Source organism: Podarcis bocagei (assembly GCF_964188305.1).
Source record: "Podarcis bocagei genome assembly, chromosome: W".
NCBI classification, from domain to species: domain Eukaryota; kingdom Metazoa; phylum Chordata; class Lepidosauria; order Squamata; family Lacertidae; genus Podarcis; species Podarcis bocagei.
Genome location: NC_138131.1, coordinates 95,654,751 through 95,678,392, shown reverse-complemented (window position 1 = coordinate 95,678,392; position 23,642 = coordinate 95,654,751). Strand labels below are relative to the sequence as shown.

Here is a 23,642-nt window from a genome sequence, read left to right as displayed (position 1 = left end):
ACCCTTTGCTGAGCTTTTTCTTCTTCTTCCGCCTCATCCGATAGCTCTCCCTTTCTTCCTTCCTCATTTCTTACTTCACTTTTCCCACCTCCTAATTCTCCTCGATACTTCCTCCAAAACATATCTGCTTCCTCAAATGTCTCAAATCGTCTTCTTTTTCCTTTGAAGTTGAAGGAAATCCCCACTGGGTATTCCCATCTGAAAGATATTGCTTTGGCCTTTAATGCTTTTGTTAGAAATTGGAATTGCTGTCTCTTTTTTATCAGCCTAGGTGGGACTTCTCGTAAAATTATTATTTCCTTTCCATCTATGGTTAATTTGTTCTTACTCTTTAGTTGGAGGATCTTATCTCTCATCCAATTCGATGTGAATACAATGATGCAGTCTGCCGGCCATTTGTTCATTTTTGCTTTTCTTGAGTTCACTCTGAAGATTTTCTCTGTCTGTTCTATTATGTCTTTTTCCTGTAAATGTAGCCACTTTGCTAAAGTTTCAATCATCTTCTTCCAAATATCCTCCTTCTCCTCTTCTGGAACATTTCTGAATCTCAAAGTCTTCTCTTTAATCTGCATCTGTATCATTGCTAGCGCGTCCCTTCCTTTCTTCAATAGAAAATTCTATTGTCTCCTTTAATGTAAACACCTCTGTAGACAAAATACTATTTCAGTTTTGCAGCTTTCCCAGAAGATAACAAGTCCTGTACGAATCCAAGAGTATTTTTCCACTTACGACCGTTTTTGTAATGTCCCGAAACCCCTCTAGGGGAATTGTAATAACTTTGTATCCTCTAATCCAAAAGTCAAATTGTTGTTCCTTATTTTCCGACAGTTTATATCCATATTGTATCAAATTGTAACAAAATTAACCAGCAAAGTCCTCCTAACAAAGTCCTCTTTATATTCTCCAACTTTGACAGCTACTTTGACAGCTGTCAAAGTCTCCGTCTCTCTTCGCCAGGCTCTGCGAATCGCCCCGGTTCCCAGGGGGGGTTACATTTTCCTTCTCACCCTCCACTCTTCTCCTCCAGCACAGTTCTTGTAATTTCCCATCGTGGAATTAATGATTTTTGTCAAGAGTATGCTTCTCTTTCGACCTTGGTTACCCAGTCCTTGTTTTAGAATGTTTACAGTAGGGGGGGGACTGACTTCCTTTTTAGATCACCCCCGCTCGTGCCGAATCCGAAAAAAAATTCTTTTTTTCTCCTTTTGAACCCGGTTTCCCAATTACTCACGGGTTGTTGTTAATAGTCCGAATTTCCAATGGAAGAAGTCAGCGCTCTCCGTCGAATGGCATGCGGCTTCGCTCGGCAGGGAAAGCAGAGGACTCAAAGCACCACGCCGCTCCCCGGCACCCGATCCGAAGCCTTTAAAAAGGCTCCTTCACGAGTCGGGAGGGCGCTAACGGTGCCAGCCGAGTCACCCATGTCCACGGGCTCCGTGCCCGTGGTTTTTAAGGGTCCCCGCGTCGCCGGCGCGGTAGGACCCAGCCCCTGCAGAGCAGACCCCCTCCGGAGCTCGGAGGGAGTCCGCCATGCGGCGATGGCGACAACCCGGAAGTCTATAGGTGTCATCATTTTTAACGCTCCAAAGGATGACGGTTTGACATTTCTGACACAGGTCACCTATGTTTTGGCTACCCCCTTGTCTCTCACACCTCTCCCCTCTGCATTGACCCTTTTCGCAGATGGAACAAGAAGTAGAGGGGGTAGTGACATGGGAGGAGGGAGGACAATGGAAATGTTTATTTACCCCCCCCCACAGTCTTCTGCTCAGCAAGCTGAGCTAGCGGCTGTGATTCTTGCATTTCAATCCTTTCCTACTCAACCTTTCAATCTTATTGTGGATACTCAGTATGTATATCACCTTTTTGCTATTTTACCAATATCTTATATAACTCCTTCCTTGGATTCTGACTTGTTTTCCTTGTTTCTTGCCCTGCAGGCCTTACTTCAGCACAGAGAGTTCCCTTATTATGTTGCACATCTTCGCTCCCACACATCGCACCCATGGTATTTAGCAGAGGGCAATGCAAGAGCAGATGCGGCTTTGGGGGACATTTCTGCCTTTTCTCTCTTTTCTGATCCTATACTATGTCATAACACCTTTCACCTTCCTGCGAAAGCATTGGCAAAGCAGTTTTCTATTCCCTTGGCCCAAGCAAGGGATATAGTTTCCCAATGTGCTTCTTGTTCTAAATCTCAGCTGGCCATTCATAGAATCATAGAATCATAGAGTTGGAAGAGACCACAAAGGCCATCGAGTCCAACCCCCTGTCAAGCAGGAAACACCATCAGAGCACTCCTGACATATGGTTGTCAAGCCTCTGCTTAAAGACCTCCAAAGAAGGAGACTCCACCACACTCCTTGGCAGCAAATTCCACTGTTGAACAGCTCTTACTGTCATTCCTTTTGATGCTGTCTGGGGGCTGCAGCAGGTTGCTCCGCCACTCACTGTGGGTGAGGACCAGGTCCAAGATAGATGATTCCCTTGTTGCTTCTTCCAACTTCTGGGAAATGAAATTGTCAGCTAGATAATGGAGGAATACAGTGGTGCCTCGCAAGACGAAAATAATCCGTTCTGCGAGTCTCTTCGTCTAGCGGTTTTTTCGTCTTGCGAAGCAACCCTATTAGCGGCTTAGCGGATTAGCGCTATTAGCGGTTTAGCGGCTATTAAAGGCTTAGCGGCTTAGCGGCTAAAAGGCTATTAGCGGCTTAGCGGCTTAGAAAAAGGGGGGGAGTGAAAAAAATTGCAAGACTCGCAAGACGTTTTCGTCTTGCGAAGCAAGCCCATAGGGAAATTCGTCTTGCGAAGCGCATTGAAAAATGGAAAACCCTTTCGTCTAGCGGGTTTTTCGTCTTGCAATCCATTTTCCCCAAGCTCACAAACTTCAAATGCAGAAAACAACACCTTAAACTTTTTCAGACCTGGAACCCATGCTTATTTCTTTATAAGAATATTTTTAAACTACCAACTCATTTTTAGAAATTGATGTGGTATAGCTTCCATTCAAACATGAATTTGTGGACTCTCCTCTTAGCTGGTCCCAGGACAGTTGTTGTGAGCCACCTTCTGTCAGCTGTGGCCGCAGACCCACCCACTGAAGATCCAAGCTTTGGCCCAAGTCTTCTGGAAAGCCATTTCCGAGCTAGAGAGGAGAGGGGGTTGCGGGCTAACCCCTCCCACACACTCCACTCGCGGGGGCTGGCCTTCTGCCCCCACGAGAGCAGGGGAATCCCCGGGCGTGCCGGCAACCCTGCCCGCCAATCGGCGGGGCTGGGGGGGGCATGGCCTAGCCCATTTAAGGCCAGGCACGTCCGGGGACCGCCCTCTTTTGCCCCATTCAGCTGAAGGTATTGGCGGCGAGCTTTGCTCAAGTGGCGGTTAGGCATTGGCAGGGGTTATTGTTAGGCAAATGAATGGGGGGGGGGAGGGAGCGCCATCACCTTCCCCCAATGAAAATGGGTAGTCCGGTAGAGGACTCCGGGGGGCATTGCCTTGTCCGAAACCTAGGGAGGTAAGGGCCTCCGGCACGCCCCCGAGCAGTGACACCCGTGGGATCCTAGTTGGCGTACTCCAACAGGACCCCCCCATGGCTTGTGGTTAACCCTTCCCAGTCTCCATGCCGGGTAGTCGATAGGAGCCAATGCCTAAGGCCAATACCTTCCAATTCTGTAATCAATACAGTTGTGGCCTTTTTATGCCCATTAACCTTAAATAATGTGTCACGTGTCTTTATTTCAATTGGGGGAGGGGACTTGCCACGCAAAGCCATTTCCGAGCTAGAGAGGAGAGGGGGTTGCGGGCTAACCCCTCCCACACACTCCACTCGCGGGGGCTGGCCTTCTGCCCCCGCGAGAGCAGGGGAATCCCCGGGCGTGCCGGCAACCCTGCCCGCCAATCGGCGGGGCCGGGGGGCGTGGCCTAGCCCATTTAAGGCCAGGCACGTCCGGGGACCGCCCTCTTTTGCCCCGTCCAGCTGACCGGTTTTCCCACCCCACCCACCCTTTAGGTTTAGGTAGGTTTGACCTTGCTATGGACTTCGGTTGGTCGCCGCAAGGGGCCTGGTAGGAATTTTTCCAACTTGGTGCACTTCCAGCCTTTTGGTTTTTTCGCCTACCTCATAGCAAACGTCACAACTTCTCGGTTTTGGCGGTTAGGCATTGGCAGGGGTTATTGTTAGGCAAATGAATGGGGGGGGGAAGGGAGCGCCATCACCTTCCCCCAATGAAAATGGGTAGTCCGGTAGAGGACTCCGGTGTTGTAATTGCAGAGTCTTGTACACAGCGGAATGATGAGCAGTATGTGCCACATGCTTAACTTTGCTTTATTTTCATTTCAATGTTGAGAGATTACAAACATGCAATCATCCTTTTCCTCGGAACAAAGAACACCGAGAGAAACAGTGAAAAACAGGAAACCAGTGTACATCACATCCAGTCTCCCATTCCCGTGGGAAACCCAACAGTACTCTGACCGTGGAATGCAAAACATTGTCCCGTGACTAGCACTTCGCTGCACAGTGAAGAAAGCAGAAACCAACATCCTCCCCCTTTCTGTGAACATCACTGGGCAGCGTGTTCGTACAATATCAGTACAAACCCAACTTCTGTACATAGGTACAGTGTTGATCCCTTGATACAATCTTGGACAATACATCAGCAGGAATTTCATTACCTGGCATATAGGACACCGTTACGAGTCCCTTCTGAATATGTTCCCTAGCATGTTGCACCTTCAATTGCAAGTGCTTCGTGCTTTGCTTACAACCTTCCGAATTCAGCAAAGCCAAACATGCTTTGTTGTCCTGGTAAACCTGGATTGGACATTTGACAGGAATTCTCATGTCTTTGCACAATTGTAACAACCATTCACAATCCTTAAGTGAATAAGACAGTGCATTCAGTTCAGCTTCACAAGTACTTAAGCTAATTGTTGTTTGCTTCTTGCATGACCAATCAAATAGATCCTGATTGTACATGTAGCAAACTCCAGACGTACTTTTCCTGTCTGTTGTGTCACTTCCCAAACTTGCATCTGCAAAAATCTCAAGACCACCAGACTTCTGATTGTTAAATCTCAGTCTGTAATGCATAGTGCCTTTCAAATAGCGTGCTATGCATTTCAGAGCTTTCCAATCCTTAACGGTGGGATTGTTAACTTGCCTGCTTAGCAAATTACAGCTAACAGCAATGTCAGGTCTTGAACATCTGGCAATGAAGTTTAGCTTGCCTAGCACACTTCTGTACAGTGTAGTGTCAGAAAATGCTTCTTCAGTGTCTTCTACCTGATAACCTGTTGTCATCGGTGTGTCTACAGGGTTAGCATCCATCAGGTTTAGTTTCTGCATTTGAAGTTTGTGAGCTTGGGGAAAATGGATTGCAGATGGGTTTCATGTAAGGTCCAACATACAGTGGTGCCCCGCAAGACGAATGCCTCGCAAGACGAAAAACCCGCTAGACGAAAGGGTTTTCCGTTTTTCTTTTTTTTTTTTATAAATTTTTTATTGGTTTTACAAGTTTTTATAAGACAAACAAACACTTAAAAAAGAAACAAACATACACACATAATTTCAAACATATTTTCATAAACCTTTTTTCTTGGACTTCCCCATACCTCCCCTTTCTGCATCCCAATGTCCAAACTTTTATAGCAACTCCCAATTGTTACTTTCCGACCTCTGTCATCTTAGTCCTCTCTGTATTCTAATCTTATATCCCTGTATCCCTTTGTTTCTAGAACCACAACATTTTAACATTCATTAAGTTTATAGTAGTCTTTAAGGTAACTTTTAAATTTTCTCCATTCTTCTTCCACCGTCTCTTTTCGTTGGTCACGGATTCTGCCTGTCATCTCGGCCAGTGTCATATAGTCCATCACTTTCATCTGCCACTCTTCCAGAGTAGGTAAATCTTGTGTCTTCCAATACTTTGCGATGAGTATTCTTGCTGCTGTTGTAGCATACATAAAGAAAGTTCTATCCTTCTTTGGCACCAATTGGCCGACAATGCCCAAGAGGAAGGCCTCTGGATTTTTAGAAAAAGTACACTTAAGTACCTTTTTCATTTCATTGTAGATCATTTCCCAGAAAGCCTTAATCTTCGGGCACGTCCACCAAAGGTGATAAAAAGTACCTTCAATCTCTTTACATTTCCAACATTTGTTATCGGGCAAATGATAAATTTTTGCCAGCTTGACTGGGGTCATGTACCACCTGTAAACCATTTTCATAATGTTTTCCTTTAAGGCATTACATGCCGTAAATTTGGTACCGGTGTTCCATAACCATTCCCAGTCATCTGACATGATGTTATGACCGACATCCTGCGCCCACTTAATCATAGCTGATTTGACTGTTTCATCCTGCGTGTTCCATTTCAGCAACAAGTTATACATTCTAGATAAATTCTTAGTACTGGGTTCTAACAATTCAGTTTCTAATTTTGATTTCTCCACCTGGAAACCAATTTTCCTGTCCTGTTTAAAAAACTCCATTATTTGGTGATATTGAAACCAATTTTGTACTTTATGTTTCAATTTCTCATGACTTTGTAATTTGAACTTATCTCCATCCTGTTCCAAGATTTCCCAATACTTCGGCCATCCGACCTCCATATTGAGTTTCTTCACTGCCTTGGCCTCCACTGGTGACACCCATCTAGGGGTTTTACTTTCTAACAAATCTTTATATCTTATCCAAACATTGAACAATGCTTTTCTAACAATGTGGTTTTTGAAAGTACTATTGACTTTATCGTACCATAAATATGCATGCCAACCGAAAGCATTGTTAAAACCTTCCAGATCCAAAATGTCCGTGTTCTCAAGAAGCATCCATTCTTTCAGCCAACAAAAGGCTGCTGCTTCATAATACAATTTTAAGTCCGGCAGGGCAAACCCCCCTCTTTCTTTAGCGTCTGTCAATATTTTAAATTTAATTCTGGGCTTTTTGCCCTGCCAGACAAATTTCGATATATCTTTCTGCCACCTCTTGAAACATTCCATCTTATCGAGAATCTGCAAGGTCTGAAACAAAAATAACATTCTGGGCAATACATTCATTTTAATCACTGCAATTCGGCCTAGCATTGACAATTTCAAATTTGACCATATTTCTAGATCTTTTTTAATTTCTAACCAACATTTTTCATAGTTATCCTTATACAAATTCACATTTTTAGATGTCAAGTAAACCCCTAGGTATTTCACCTTCTTAACCACTGTCAACCCTGTTTCCTCATGAAATTTCTCCTTTTCCATATCTGTCAAGTTTTTCGCTAAGACTTTGGTTTTTTGCTTATTCAGTTTAAATCCAGCTACCTGGCCAAACTGTTGTATTGTTTCTAATACCTTTTTCGTACTAGTGTTTGGCTCTTGCAAAGTCAATACTAGGTCATCTGCAAATGCTCTTAACTTGTAATGTTTGGCTCCGACCTGCACACCTTTAATCTGTTGGTCATCCCTTATCATATTCAGCAATACCTCCAAAACTGATATAAAAAGTAGTGGGGAAATTGGGCACCCCTGTCGAGTTCCTTTTTCTATCTTAAGTTCCTCAGTCACTACATTGTTCACAATCAATTTAGCTCTTTGTTCAGAATATATTGCAGCCATACCATTCTCAAAACCTTGACCTACCCCCATCCCATGAAGATTCTTTATCATAAAACTCCAAGAGATATTGTCAAAGGCTTTCTCTGCATCCACAAAAATCAATACTGCTTTAGTGTTTATATTCACCTCTAGCTTTTCCAGAATGTCTATTACATTCCTTACGTTGTCTGCCAGGTGTCTTTTAGGGAGAAAGCCTGCTTGGTCCTTATGAATCTTCTCCATCAAAACTCTTTTAAATCTTTTTGCCAAAATGTCTGCAAAAATTTTGTAATCCACATTAAGTAATGATATTGGGCGGTAGTTTTTAAGTTGAGTCTTTTCTGTCTCTGACTTTGGTATGAGTGAAATATATGCTTCTTTCCACGACTCCGGAGCCCTTTTTCCCTCAAGAATCTCGTTGCAAACCTCCTTTAGTGGTTGAATCAACCATTCCTTCAATGATTTGTAGTATCTGGAAGTCAAACCATCTGGTCCTGGAGATTTGCCCAGTTGCATATTCTGAATGGCGACCTCTATCTCTTGTTCTGATATTCTCTGGTTCAGATCCATCTTACTTTGCTGAGAGATTTTTTGTAATCCATATTTGTCAAGGAATTTATCTATGTCTTCTTCATTTTGTGGGCCTTGAGTATAAACCTTTTTAAAATAGCTCAGAAAGCAATTTCTAATTTCATTAGGTCTTGAAATATTCTTTCGGTTTTCCGTTTTTCAATGCGCTTCGCAAGACGAATTTCCCTATGGGCTTGCTTCGCAAGACGAAAACGTCTTGCGAGTCTTGCAATTTTTTTCACTCCCCCCCTTTTTCTAAGCCGCTAAGCCGCTAATAGCCTTTTAGCCGCTAAGCCGCTAAGCCTTTAATAGCCGCTAAACCGCTAATAGCGCTAATCCGCTAAGCCGCTAATAGGGTTGCTTCGCAAGACGAAAAAACCGCTAGACGAAGAGACTCGCAGAACGGATTATTTTCGTCTTGCGAGGCACCACTGTATTCCTCCATTATCTAGCTGACAATTTCATTTCCCAGAAGTTGGAAGAAGCAACAAGGGAATCATCTATCTTGGACCTGGTCCTCACCCACAGTGAGTGGCGGAGCAACCTGCTGCAGCCCCCAGACAGCATCAAAAGGAATGACAGTAAGAGCTGTTCAACAGTGGAATTTGCTGCCAAGGAGTGTGGTGGAGTCTCCTTCTTTGGAGGTCTTTAAGCAGAGGCTTGACAACCATATGTCAGGAGTGCTCTGATGGTGTTTCCTGCTTGACAGGGGGTTGGACTCGATGGCCTTTGTGGTCTCTTCCAACTCTATGATTCTATGATTCTATGAATGGCCAGCTGAGATTTAGAACAAGAAGCACATTGGGAAACTATATCCCTTGCTTGGGCCAAGGGAATAGAAAACTGCTTTGCCAATGCTTTCGCAGGAAGGTGAAAGGTGTTATGACATAGTATAGGATCAGAAAAGAGAGAAAAGGCAGAAATGTCCCCCAAAGCCGCATCTGCTCTTGCATTGCCCTCTGCTAAATACCATGGGTGCGATGTGTGGGAGCGAAGATGTGCAACATAATAAGGGAACTCTCTGTGCTGAAGTAAGGCCTGCAGGGCAAGAAACAAGGAAAACAAGTCAGAATCCAAGGAAGGAGTTATATAAGATATTGGTAAAATAGCAAAAAGGTGATATACATACTGAGTATCCACAATAAGATTGAAAGGTTGAGTAGGAAAGGATTGAAATGCAAGAATCACAGCCGCTAGCTCAGCTTGCTGAGCAGAAGACTGTGGGGGGGGGGTAAATAAACATTTCCATTGTCCTCCCTCCTCCCATGTCACTACCCCCTCTACTTCTTGTTCCATCTGCGAAAAGGGTCAATGCAGAGGGGAGAGGTGTGAGAGACAAGGGGGTAGCCAAAACATAGGTGACCTGTGTCAGAAATGTCAAACCGTCATCCTTTGGAGCGTTAAAAATGATGACACCTATAGACTTCCGGGTTGTCGCCATCGCCGCATGGCGGACTCCCTCCGAGCTCCGGAGGGGGTCTGCTCGGCAGGGGCTGGGTCCTACCGCGCCGGCGACGCGGGGACCCTTAAAAACCACGGGCACGGAGCCCGTGGACATGGGTGACTCGGCTGGCACCGTTAGCGCCCTCCCGACTCGTGAAGGAGCCTTTTTAAAGGCTTCGGATCGGGTGCCGGGGAGCGGCGTGGTGCTTTGAGTCCTCTGCTTTCCCTGCCGAGCGAAGCCGCATGCCATTCGACGGAGAGCGCTGACTTCTTCCATTGGAAATTCGGACTATTAACAACAACCCGTGAGTAATTGGGAAACCGGGTTCAAAAGGAGAAAAAAAGAATTTTTTTTCGGATTCGGCACGAGCGGGGGTGATCTAAAAAGGAAGTCAGTCCCCCCCCTACTGTAAACATTCTAAAACAAGGACTGGGTAACCAAGGTCGAAAGAGAAGCATACTCTTGACAAAAATCATTAATTCCACGATGGGAAATTACAAGAACTGTGCTGGAGGAGAAGAGTGGAGGGTGAGAAGGAAAATGTAACCCCCCCTGGGAACCGGGGCGATTCGCAGAGCCTGGCGAAGAGAGACGGAGACTTTGACAGCTGTCAAAGTAGCTGTCAAAGTTGGAGAATATAAAGAGGACTTTGTTAGGAGGACTTTGCTGGTTAATTTTGTTACAATTTGATACAATATGGATATAAACTGTCGGAAAATAAGGAACAACAATTTGACTTTTGGATTAGAGGATACAAAGTTATTACAATTCCCCTAGAGGGGTTTCGGGACATTACAAAAACGGTCGTAAGTGGAAAAATACTCTTGGATTCGTACAGGACTTGTTATCTTCTGGGAAAGCTGCAAAACTGAAATAGTATTTTGTCTACAGAGGTGTTTACATTAAAGGAGACAATAGAATTTTCTATTGAAGAAAGGAAGGGACGCGCTAGCAATGATACAGATGCAGATTAAAGAGAAGACTTTGAGATTCAGAAATGTTCCAGAAGAGGAGAAGGAGGATATTTGGAAGAAGATGATTGAAACTTTAGCAAAGTGGCTACATTTACAGGAAAAAGACATAATAGAACAGACAGAGAAAATCTTCAGAGTGAACTCAAGAAAAGCAAAAATGAACAAATGGCCGGCAGACTGCATCATTGTATTCACATCGAATTGGATGAGAGATAAGATCCTCCAACTAAAGAGTAAGAACAAATTAACCATAGATGGAAAGGAAATAATAATTTTACGAGAAGTCCCACCTAGGCTGATAAAAAAGAGACAGCAATTCCAATTTCTAACAAAAGCATTAAAGGCCAAAGCAATATCTTTCAGATGGGAATACCCAGTGGGGATTTCCTTCAACTTCAAAGGAAAAAGAAGACGATTTGAGACATTTGAGGAAGCAGATATGTTTTGGAGGAAGTATCGAGGAGAATTAGGAGGTGGGAAAAGTGAAGTAAGAAATGAGGAAGGAAGAAAGGGAGAGCTATCGGATGAGGCGGAAGAAGAAGAAAAAGCTCAGCAAAGGGTGGAAGGATAAAGAACTACGCCAGTGGTTTGATATTGGCAATCAGACCAATAACTATTACAAAACCCCTCTCCTTTACCACTGCAGATAACGTAAACTCTTTCCATTAACTTTAGAATTTTTTAACTAATAAATAATGAAATTTAAATTGTTATCATGGAACGTGAATGGTCTAAATAATAGGAGGAAGAGGCAGAAAATAGAACGTATCTTAGAGAGGCAGAAGTGGGACCTTGCTTGCTTACAAGAAACCCACATCGATACTAAGCATAAAAGACTATTGGTAAAACCAAAGTTAGGGGAAGAATTCATCGCATCTGATGTAAGAAAAAAGAGGGGGGTTGTAATGTATGTTAAAAGCAAATATGAACCGGAATTGATATATGAAGACAAAGAGGGGAGGATTATAATAGTCAAAATGTTGAAATCAAACCTTTATTAGGCATTATGCAAATAAAAACCGTAAGAAAGAAAATAACATGTAAAAGCCTTGAAATATATATAAAAAGGCAGCAGTTGGTTACAATCATATATATATATATATATATACATATAAAATCAGTGGTTTTCCTTGTTAACCTGCTCCTTGGAGGACTGCAGCCAAAAACTCGGCTACCCCCGCCGTTACCCTTTGGTCAACGTCGGATAGGCAGAATCCCGCACATTCACCTTGCTGGGGTTCCAGACCACCCAAAAGAGGGGACAGCACGCGTTGACGGAGCGTACTGTACAATGGGCAATGAAAGAGAATATGCTCTACAGTGTCCGGGACATTCATAGAGCATCTGCAGAATCTCTTGTTTCTAGGGATGTTTTGATATCTTCCCCAGACAAATGCTGAGGGAAAGACATTCAACCGGGCCAGCATAAAAGCCCTACGTTGGGCTGGGATTATTAATTTAGTGACGTAATTGACTCTGCTATCTAAGATATTTAAATCATAGAATATGGGGGAGCAAATTTTGTTTACAGCCGCCATAATATTTTGTCTCTCCACATCCTTTAGTCTAGCTAGGATATTTTGGAAAATGTATTGCTCATTAGAATTATACAGGGACTCCAGCTCGATGCCTAAAGATTCAATCTTTTTTTCGAGGTACTGATACCATCTTGATTTATAGGAGTCTTTGAGCAGATCAGCGAGCAGGCTTGATGGAGAGCAGCGAAAGTGGCAGCGTAACCAGTACTTTATTGAGGTGGACCAGGCCCAGTATTCCATTGTGTGTATGCCTATTTCTGCACACATTGTTTCATATTTGATCGCAGCTGGGAGTCCAAGAATACGTCTCAGAAAGCTGGAGTGAATCTTATTTAAATCACTGTTATATGCTTGAATCCATAGCGGGATTCCATAGAATATCTGGGCTTGCACTTTTGTTTGGAAAATCTGATTGGCCGCAGGAATAAATTGATTACCTTTCTGATAATAAAAACGGGCAACTGCTGATGAGGTGCACTTTGCCTGTTTTATGGCATTTGTGCGATGACTTGCCCACCCTAGATTGCTCTGGAATAAGATTCCCAGATACCTATAGATTTTTACTTGTTGGATTTCTTGCCCTCTTATTTTCCATTTCTCTAGTTTCCAACCATTTGAGAAGACCAAAATTTTTGTCTTCTCGTAATTTATAGAGAGTTTATTACATTCGCAGTAAAGGGTCAGAGAAGATATAAGACGTTTCAGACCCAAGCTCGTTAATGATAGTAGGACTGCATCGTCTGCGTATAATAAGAGAGGAACTGGTTTCTGATTAAGTTTAGGGGCATGTGATTCTATTTTTTGAAGGTGATCTGGCAAGTCTGATAAGAATAAGTTAAATAGAAAGGGGGCAAGAATACATCCTTGTTTTACCCCTTTCGAGATTGGGATGTCTGATGAAAGATGACCTATGGTGTTAAGTTTGACTTGACAGACATTGGAAGAGTATAGATTTTGTATTAGAATCAATAAGCGCTGATCAATTTTTAGTTCTGCGAGTTTCCTCCACAGCTTTGGGCGGTCAATTGAGTCGAATGCACCACGAAAATCTACAAAAGCAGCATATATCTTAGATTGCCTTTGAGATCTATATTTTTCAACCAAATGCATAAGTATAAGGCAGTGGTCTAATGTAGAGCAACCTTTAGAGAAACCTATTTGTTCTTTCCCTGGTAAATTTAAATTTTTCATCCATATAAGGAGTTTGGATAGGAGGTGCTTAGCGTAGATTTTCCCTATCACTGATAGTAAGCTTATCGGTCTGTAATTCTTTGGTTCTTTTGGGTCGCCATTTTTAAAGATTGGGATAATTATTGATCTTAACCATATCTCCGGTATGATCCCATCTTTGTCTATGAGAGTAAACAATTGAGCTAGGGGTTCTGCCCACCAATCTATATAGGTCTTAAATAATTCTATTGGTAGACCGTCTGGCCCAGGCGATTTCCCCGATTTGAAATTTTTAACTATCTCTCTAATTTCCACTTCTTCTACCCTTGGCCACTCCTGGAGTTTATTGATTTTATTTATAGCGGTCTCATTTCCTTTAAGTTCACTGTGTAGATTGTTAAATACAGATGTAAAGTATTGGGACCATTTGGATTCTGCAATTGGTGGTTGGGTTAGTTGATTTTCGGCTTTCAGTCCTCCGTACACTAGGTTCCAGAACGCTTTGTTGTTTTTACTCTGAATTGAGTCAAATAGTTGTAGCCATTTTTGGGTTGCATATTTCTGTTTCTTTTCGGCCAGAATGTAATGATATTTTCTTTTTTCATCGAGATAAGAGGGCTCTAGTTTAATGCGATTATTTTTAAATGTTTGACGCAGTTTTCTTTTTAGCTGGAAACATTCATCGTCAAACCAGGGGCTAGCGCTATGTTTAAGTATCCAACCTTTAAGTGGAGTACTAAGCTCTACAAACATTTGGAAGATTTCATTATAAGTTTTCAGAATATCACTGCAGGGATTAGTGGTCTTTAAATTGGATAATACTTGTTTTCTCAGGTTGGCTGTGAGTTTTTGCCCCACTGCTGCACTCATTTCCTGAGACCATTTTAATTGAGTCATTTGTTTGTATTGAGAAGGTTCTATGATATTGTACTTAGTTATTTTGGTTTCGTTCTTTAAGTTTATAGACAGCGATAGTGGCTGATGGTCGCTTTCAGTACGCGTTCCAATTTTGAGGTCCATGATCGAATTTATAATATTATAAGGGGCAAGAATATAGTCAATGACACTGCATCCTCGGGGGGAGAAGTATGTAAACTCCCCGCTTCTATCGCCTTCTGTTGAGCCGTTCACAATCTGCAAATTAAAGTTGTTACATAATTCGAGTAGGCGTAAGCCTTCGTTGTTTACAACCCTATCTCTGGAGAAACGTCCTATTTTCAGGGCATGTGCGATATCATTATCAGTATTCCAATTTAATTTGCTACATAGTTGTTCATTGTTGGTTCCCACTCTTGCATTAAAATCACCTGCTATTATCAGTGAAGCATTTGGGTATTTATCGGTCAAATTTTCTATATAGAAGGTTAGCTGTGACCAATTTTCACTGCTGCTGTTGTTTTTGGTTGGGGGGATGTAGACGTTTACAAGTAGCAAGGTATCGTCTTTTTGTGTTAAAAGTAGAGCTTGTGCAAGTGGAAAGCATTTTTCTAGCTGCTTGATCTCAAACCCTGAGTTGTCTTTGATCATACAACAGAACCCTGCTTTCGGCCGGCCCTTCGTCTTTGTTTTCAAAGCGGGTTTCGTATAGGAGGTGAATCCATTAATTTTAATATCTCTAGTTGACCATGTTTCTTGTAGAAGTATTAATTCAAAATCTTTGAAGAAGTTCATTAGGTCTGGGTCTCCGCCTTTGTTTCCCCACCCTGCAATATTCCAGGACAGTAAGCGTAGAATCCGTTTTTGAGTTGGTGGCTGGTTAACAGCATTTAGTCATTCTAGTTCTGTTATTGAGTCCAGCGAGGAATTTTGTCTTTTGCAAATACAGCCATTTGTCGCTGCTTTCGGTGGGGAGGGTAATGGTGGGTCTTTTAGGGGGGGGGAATGAAGGGAAGCTGCCAAAAAGCTTTATGGAAATGGTAAAGATTTTTGATTTAGTGGATATATGGAGATATAAACATCCTGTTGAAAAGGAGTTCACATATTTCTCAGAACCAAAAAACTCGTATAGTCGAATCGACAGTATATGGATTACTAAGGATATGACAATTGAAGCAGAGAATGCCGAAATATTGCCAAAAACACTTACAGATCACAATCCAGTATCATTAACTCTTAAAGGAAAAGAGGAGAAAGGGGAAAAAATGTGGAGAATGAATGTTTTCTTATTAAAAAACGAAAAAGTAATACAAGGAGCCAGGAAGTTGATGAAGGAATATTTTGAAAACAATTGGAGGAAAGGGACAGATGTTAAAACAGTGTGGGATGCTGGGAAGGCGGTTGTTAGGGGATATTTCATACAACCAAACTCAATAGCATATAAGAATAAAGAAAAAAAGAAAAGGGGGCTTTTAGAAGAAATTAAAAGGAAGGAAAAATTGGCCTATGCAAGCAAAAATAAAGAGAGATTAAATCAAGAAATTAAATTACTGAGAGTAGAATATAATAAAATTATAGAACAGGAGGTAGAACAAGAAATCAAATTTTGGAAATATAAAAAATTTTGAATGGGCAAATAAGCCAGGCAAGATCCTTGCCTGGCAGCTAAAGAAACAAAGAAATGAAAAATTAATAAATAAAATAAAAGTAGAAGAGAGGACAATAAGGGATATGACAGAAATTAAAAAAGAATTTGAAAAATATTACAAAAAATTATATCAAAAAGATGAAGTGCCAATAGAAGAAATAGAGGAATATATAAAGAAAAATAAATTAATAGAGATAGCAGAAGAAGACCATAAATTATTAAATGAACCAATATCAACCGTAGAAATTAAGGAATCAATTCAAAAATTAAAAATAGGGAAATCCCCAGGTCCAGATGGCATACCAGCAGAATATTACATAGAAATGTTAAATGAATTAATTGACCCACTAAAAGAAGTAATAGAGGAAGCAGTAGAGAAGGGGAATATTCCAGACTCTTGGACTCAAGGGTATATAACGCTCCTGCCAAAACAAGGTACAGATTTGGAATCGGTCTCAAATTATAGACCCATTTCATTGTTAAATTCTGATTATAAAATTTACGCAGGATTATTGGCTAATAGGTTGAAAAAAATTATAGGAAAAATAGTACATAAAAATCAGGCTGGATTTGTGGAAGGTAGACAAATAAAGGATAATATCAGAAATATAATAGACATAATGGAATATCTACAAGTAAGAAGAGACAAACAAGCAGCCCTGATTTCAATCGATGCGGAGAAGGCTTTCGACAAAATCTCATGGGAATTTATGAAAAAACTATTAAAAGAATTGTGTCTAGGTGAAAAATTCCAAAAAGGTATAAATGCAATATATAACCAACAGAAAGCAAAAATTATTATTAATGGAGAGTTTGGAGAAGAAATCAACATCTTTAAAGGTACAAGACAAGGATGCCCCCTATCCCCAATGTTATTTATAATAGTATTAGAGGTTCTATTAAAGAAAATAAGGCAGGACAACCAAATAAGAGGAATAGCAGTTGGTGAAAAAAGATATAAGTTAAGAGCCTTTGCAGACGATGTTATGATCACAACAGAAAATCCCCTACAATGTACACCTAGAATATTGGAATGCATAAACGAATATGGCAGATTAGCAGGATTCAAATTAAACTATGGGAAAACCAAAATACTAGTGAAAAATATGGAAGAAAAGGATAAAGTGAAATTACAAGAAATTACAGGATTGGAAATTAAAAAGAAAATAAGGTATCTTGGAATAAATTTAACAACAAATACTATAGACTTAAGTAATGAGAACTATGGGAAAACATGGAATGAAATAAAAAATGACTTGCAAGTATGGGGAAAATTAAATCTTTCCTTACTAGGGAAAATATCGGTAATAAAGATGAACATATTACCAAGGATGATGTTTTTATTTCAAAGTATCCCAATACTAGGAGGAGATAAATGTTTTAATAACTGGAAAAGAGATTTGGCTAAATTCATATGGTCAGGGAAAAAGCCAAGAATAAAACACAAAATAATGATAGATAAGAAGGAGAGAGGAGGATTTGGTCTCCCAGATATGGAGTTATATCACGATGCGGTGGGTCTGACCTGGCTAAAGGAATGGATCAAATTAGATGACTCGGATGTATTGGGTTTAGAGGGAGTAGAGACGAGATTTGGATGGCATGCCTATTTAATAGATGAAAAAGTGAGAGTACATAAAGGCTTCCTAGGGCATATAATCAGAAAATCTATATATAAAATATGGGAGAAATGTAAGAGACTCTTAGAACCGAAAACTCCCTGGTGGGCATCGCCAGCAGAAATTGTCGCAGTGAAAAAATTAAATATGAAAGAAAATTGGGCTACCTATAAAACTGTATTAAAGGAAGAAAACGGAGAATTGGAATTAAAGGACTACACAGAGATTAAAGCTCATATTAGTGATTGGTCCCAATATATTCAAATTAAGTATAGATTAGCAAAAGACAAAAAGTTAGGATTTGAAAAAGAAATATCAAAATTTGATAAATATTTAATACAAGAAAAATCAAAAAATATATCTAAATTGTATAATCTGATTTTAGAGTGGGAAACAAAGGATGAATTGGTTAAAGCATCAATGATTAAATGGGCGCAAGATATTGGGAAAAATATTATGTTTGAACAATGGGAAAAATTGTGGAAAGAAGATATGAAATTCACCATGTGTTATATACTGAAAGAAAATTACCTTAAAATGCAACATAGATGGTATTTAACACCTGAAAGAATAGCAAAAATGAATAAAAACTGTAGCGATATCTGCTGGCGATGTAACACGGGAAAAGGTACCATGATACATATATGGTGGAATTGTTTAAACATCAAACAATTTTGGGAAATAATATATAATGAAATGAAAAAAATGTTTAGATACTCATTTAGGAAAACGCCAGAAGGTTTTCTATTGGGAATTGTACCAGGAAGCCTAAGGGAAGAAGATAAGACCTTATATTTATACGCAACAGTAGCAGCAAGGCTATTGATTGCGAAAAACTGGAAAAGTGGTATAATACCGACAAAAACAGAGTGGCTTGCCAAATTATTGGAGTATTACAATATATCCAAAACAAAGGAAGAAACTGGAAGGATTTCAAAAGAAAAGATAGATAGGGACTGGAAGGTGTTTAAAAGATACTTGCAAAATCATATCGAAAAATCAGAACTCCTATTAGAATAAACAAGTTCCGTTTCAAATACTGATATATCAAATAAGATGGAAAACAATGTGTAATAGAAAAAGAAGTATGAAATTAGGGTAAAGGTGTGTGAAAGAAAGTAATAGAAGTGGAAAGAAATTGTAATTGAGTAGATTGGAAGTCAAACACAAAGGTGGGGTGAAGGGTTGGTGGATGGTGATGGGGAAAGGAACTATTTGTGGGATTGAGTGTAAGTATGTTTGAACATTTTTAAGGATTGTAAGAAATGTATGTTTGCATGCTTGTATATGTGTATTAATGATGAATTTAAATTAAAAAAAAAAGGAAGGGACTGGACGTAAGTTTTTGTTCCTGAACAACAAACCTCTGTAGAGATACCCAGCGGCGTAGCGTGAGTTGTCAGCACCCGGGGCAACGCAAGTAATTTGCGCCCCCTAACCCGGGGCAAGGCAAGTAATTTGCGCCCCCCAACCCCTAACCTGCGAGTTGCCGCTGGCGCTGCCACGCAAACAACGCTGCTTGCCCGGAGGAGGATGGAGGCAGAAGCAGCCGCCGCCTGTGGCTGGGCCGAGGGGATGGCGGCGGCGGCAGGGTGCAGAGGCTGCCCGTGCCCGGCCAGGCGTCGGTGGCGGCGTCGGCGCTGCTGCAGCGGCTGCTCCTCCTGCGAGCAGTGAGCGGAGCGCAGCCACAGCGACGGCGGGGGGCGCGCGTGCTAGGGCGCAAGGCTGGCGGTGGCGGCAGGGAGCCCGACGGAGGAAGGAACTTGTCCCTTCCCTCTGGACTCGCGCCCCCCCAGATGTTGCGCCCGGTGCGGTCGGCACCCCTGGCACCCCCCACGCTACGCCACTGGAGATACCAGATTTCCGAATTAGAACGTTTTCGCAGCTGAACAGGACAAGAAACCTGAGAAAGTGAGGAATAAAAAGAACAAAGGACTGATTACGACATGGAAAGAAAAAAGGGAGGAGCGGTAAAGACCAAGGAAATTAAAGGCCTTTTTTAGATTGGACGTTTGAAGTTAAACATTATTAAAATAAATAAATTAAAAGAAAACCGGCAAGGTGGAACTGGGGAGAAATCTGGCCATGGATTTGAGACCTCCAGGCTGACAACATACAGACTGATGGACATAGGGAATCTAAACCGGGGAAGGGGGGGGGGAGATTTGGAATCCAAAGGCTGTGCAACTATTTTTTGAATCTTTTTATATCTTTTATCTTTTATATCTTTATATAACTCTTGTATATCATTTCATTTTGATTGGACATGTTTTTTTTAAAAAAAAGGGAATTCGTGGAAGGAAACTGTTGATTTATTAGTGTGTGACCTGCTAATTGATTTACGGTCCAATTAGCTCTTTACAGCGGTCCGGCACGCTTCCCACTCAGCGGCGCAATCTGCTTCGTTCCGTCACGCCTAGCAGAGTAAAACACAGCGGCAAACTGTCACGTAGCTTCCGACAAATACACAGAGCACCAGATTGTCCATTTACAGCTCTTTATTGCATCGTTTCTCAGAAAACTCCAGGACTTCTCGCAGCCATGACAAACTGCGTCTTTCTCTCTCAAAGACCGAGAGGAACAGTCAGAAAACTCCTCCCAGCTTCCAAAGCTGACGTCAGAATGTTGAGGCATCATGGGAACAACTTAACCTCTTAAGTTCCGACTCCCATACCCCCTCTGCATCACATTCTGACAATACCTGTGGAACATCCACATACCTATCAGACTTACACTGTGCGAAACTTACCCACGCACCTGTGGCCTGATATCTTTCAGGTGGAACACCCTTCGTTGTGCGACTGGATCGCCTGGGCAGAAATTCAGATGCTTCCCCTGACTCACCATCACCAGCAGATGTGTCCTCAGCATCACGGGATTCCCCCTCTGACTTAACACGTTTTCGAATCCCCTCCATCACACTCACTGGAGAACTAGGCTCACTCTTGGCCTCTCTTTTAACAACTTGTGGAGATGCCCCACCCTGCTCCAGACCTTGGTCAGTGACCTGATCGTCATCAGCAGACTCAGCCTCTCCTTCCTCCCCCTCAGAACCTTCCTGCTCTGAATCAGAAAGACATTCTGATAGAACATCACGCTTGACAGGAGTCTTTAACCTTTCATCCTGTTCGTAGAACTCAGCGTGTTTGCTGATCAGCATTTTACTCTGATCACCTGATGGGAACGCAAACCTCCATGCACGCGCTGCTGGCTCATACCCACAGAAGATCATTTTCCGGAACTTGGATCCATCTGGCCCTTGCAAAGCTTTAGGCACTGGCACAGATGCGTCCGAACCAAACTTGCGCAGAAAATGAATCTGGGGTTTCCTGCCATGCAACAAACCAAAGGGTGTGTCACCTATCATTGAATTGTAGGTACGATTCCAGGTGAAGCTCACATACCTGATTGCCTCCAGCCAAAACTTTGGTGGCAACCCAGAATCTGCCAGCAACACCTTTGCAGCCTGGACCAGAGCCTCACATCGGAGCTCTGCCACCCCCCTCTGATTGGGTGAAGTCACTGTGTGACGTATCCCTTTCATGCGAAAGAACTTCTGCAAAGCAAATCCTGTAAACTCAGCACCTCTGTCACTTGTGACTGCTTGCACTTTGGTGGAGAACCTTAGTTCCACCTCCTCAATCCAACTTCTGATCAGCTGAGCTGCATCTTCCTTGGATTTGAGCCCAAGAGTCCAGGTATTCTGTGTAAAGCTATCCTGCATCGTCAGCAGAAACCTGGCCCCTCCCAGACTTGGCTCCTTTACGGGACCCAACAGATCTATGTGAACCAATTCAAAGAGTTTGGTGTGTACCCTCTCCACCTTTGGGTAACTGCACCCTTTTACCTTTGCCTGTCTGCATGCTTCACATTTTATCACACATCCACATTCTATGATGTGACAGCCTTTGGCGACCTCAGGCAGCGTCTGTAGTTCTTCTAAAGAACCATGAGCTGTCCTAGCATGCCAAACATGAGCACATGACACATGAGCGGGAACTGTAGCACACAGGGCTTGTGCTTTCTCAACCTTCCCCTCACCCTCCAGAGGCGTTTTAAGAATGAAGAGATCATTCTGCCCCTTTTTAACCTTGGCAAGTATCCTCCCTCCTTTGGAGATTGTGCAGACATCATCTTCGAAACAAACCTTAAACCCCTTTTTTAACAAATAAGGCACAGACAAAAGACAGTGGTGTATCCCTGGGACAATACTGTTAGGATATTTCCGTTCCACCTTAAAGGGAGCAGGCTTTGTAAGCAACAGAGTCTGCGCATGTCCTGTTGACAGGATGTTTATGCTTGCTGTTTTTCCTTTCGGTTTTGGCAGTCGGCTCAGACACGCTGACAGAATGGACGTGTTTTCTTTTGTTTCTGTTAAACGCTAAATAAAGTCTGTAAATTATGCTCTTCTGTGATGCAAGCTTCTGACTGTGCTTTCTGCTGAAAGAGGGTGCACACCAGCCTAGGAATGTGGCTAAGAATTTCCAAAGGCTTTGTGCCCCTAACTGTTGGATCTGCGTGACTACGGGAGGCCGATGGATGTCCAGAACTCCGGCTTGGGGGCCATGATGGACGTTATCTCCCTGGCAGTTTCCCAACAACAAGGTTTCGGGCCCAGATTCACGGCACCTACAGGAGAGTAAAGCTGCAACAGACTGCGTTTAAGAGGTACGGTGGGAAAAGCGAAAGAAATGAGGGAGGCTTTTGGCTTTTCTGTTTACCTCGCAAGGATTAATTGGCCTGGGAGCCGAGCCAAAGAGTTCGTGATTAATGGGCTGCCAAGATAAGGAGTCTTTGAAGGCATAGGGCTCACGGCTCAAGTAAAAAGCTGAGATGGATCTCTTACAGACCTCAGAAACTGCTCCGTGTCCAAAGTTGGATGGGCAGAATTATGAAGCTTGGGCAAAATGGTGTGAGAGTTTGCTGCGTCAGTTTGGGGTGTGGCATGTCGTTTCTGAAGCCCCCCCAGTTCCTCTGACAGAGAGATGGAAATCGCAGAATTCGAAAGCGATTGACGTAATAGTCTTATCCGTATCTCTTGAGGAAATTAAGACGCTGGCTGGCAACACCACTGCACGTGGAATGTGGTCTGCTTTGAAAAAAGCTTATTTGCCAATAATCCCAGCCCAGAGTTTGACTGCATCGGAGGTCCTAGCTGTTTCCCAGAATGCGATTGAGTGCAGGGATGCTGAGGGCACCGGTTGCAAGCTGCAGGGGGAGCTGACCGTCACGTCATCCCAGGCAGCGTTCCAGCCTCCAGGGGGAGCCAAGGAGTCGGCAGCTGAGAGCTCTGTTTCTCATGGGAACCAAGGCCATCGCCTTTGCAGAGGCCGGAAAGGCAAAGGTAAACAGAGCCACAGGCAGACACCTGCAGATGGCCAGGAGCAGAGGGAGGGTGAAGAGCCCGCGCCAAACAAAGCGATGTTTGCTGGCACTGCTTCACCAAAGGCTGAAGGCACGTCTGCTGACCAGAAGCAGGGGGGCAAGCTGCAAAAGCCCACGCCAGTGGAAAGCAAGGTTTTGCTTGCTGGCACAGCTTCACCAAAGGCTAAAGGCACGTCTGCTGGCCAGGAGCAGCAGGGGGGCAAGCTGCAAAAGCCCACACCAGTGCAAAACAAGGGTTTGCTTGCTGTAAAGACTGCTCCAACAGCCAAAGGCAGGTTTATTGTGGATTCAGGTGCCACCCGCCACGTTTCCAAGGACAGGCATCTCTTTATCTCCTTCAAGCCTCAGGAAAGTGAGATCCACCTGGCTGATGGAAGGACGTTGCAAATTGCAGGAGAAGGGACTGTGAAACTTGCAAGTCTGCACACTACCATCAGTAATGTACTTTATGTTCCAGGAGCGGCGAGCAACTTGTTGAGCGTCCCACAGCTTACTGGACGTGGTTTTCAGATTTCCTTCAAGAGGAGCGTCTGTGTCATCAGTAAAGGCAAAGAGGACTATTTGCATGCAAAGTTTATGGATGGTTTATTCCATATAACTTATGATGACACTGTTGTTGTGAATAATGCTGATTCTTGTTGTGTTGCACAAACTAACAAAGTTCTTCATGCAGGTTGCATTCACGATGCACATCGACGGTTTGGTCACCTCTCTTGGAAGGCACTGGCCAAGATGCCAGAGGTGGTTGAAGGTTTGAACATCAAACCCTGTAAATTTCACATGAAATGTGTATCTTGTGCAGAGAACAAGGTGAAGGTTGCTCCAAAA

At 42.7% G+C, this 23,642-nt stretch overlaps 1 pseudogene across 1 annotated transcript in view; it reads right to left on the bottom strand.

Moving 5' to 3' along the window:
- LOC308578231 overlaps positions 1 to 23,642 on the bottom strand; it is a 1,025,155-nt pseudogene that overhangs the window by 121,425 nt on the left and 880,088 nt on the right. The gene's annotated exons all lie outside the window — the stretch shown is intronic.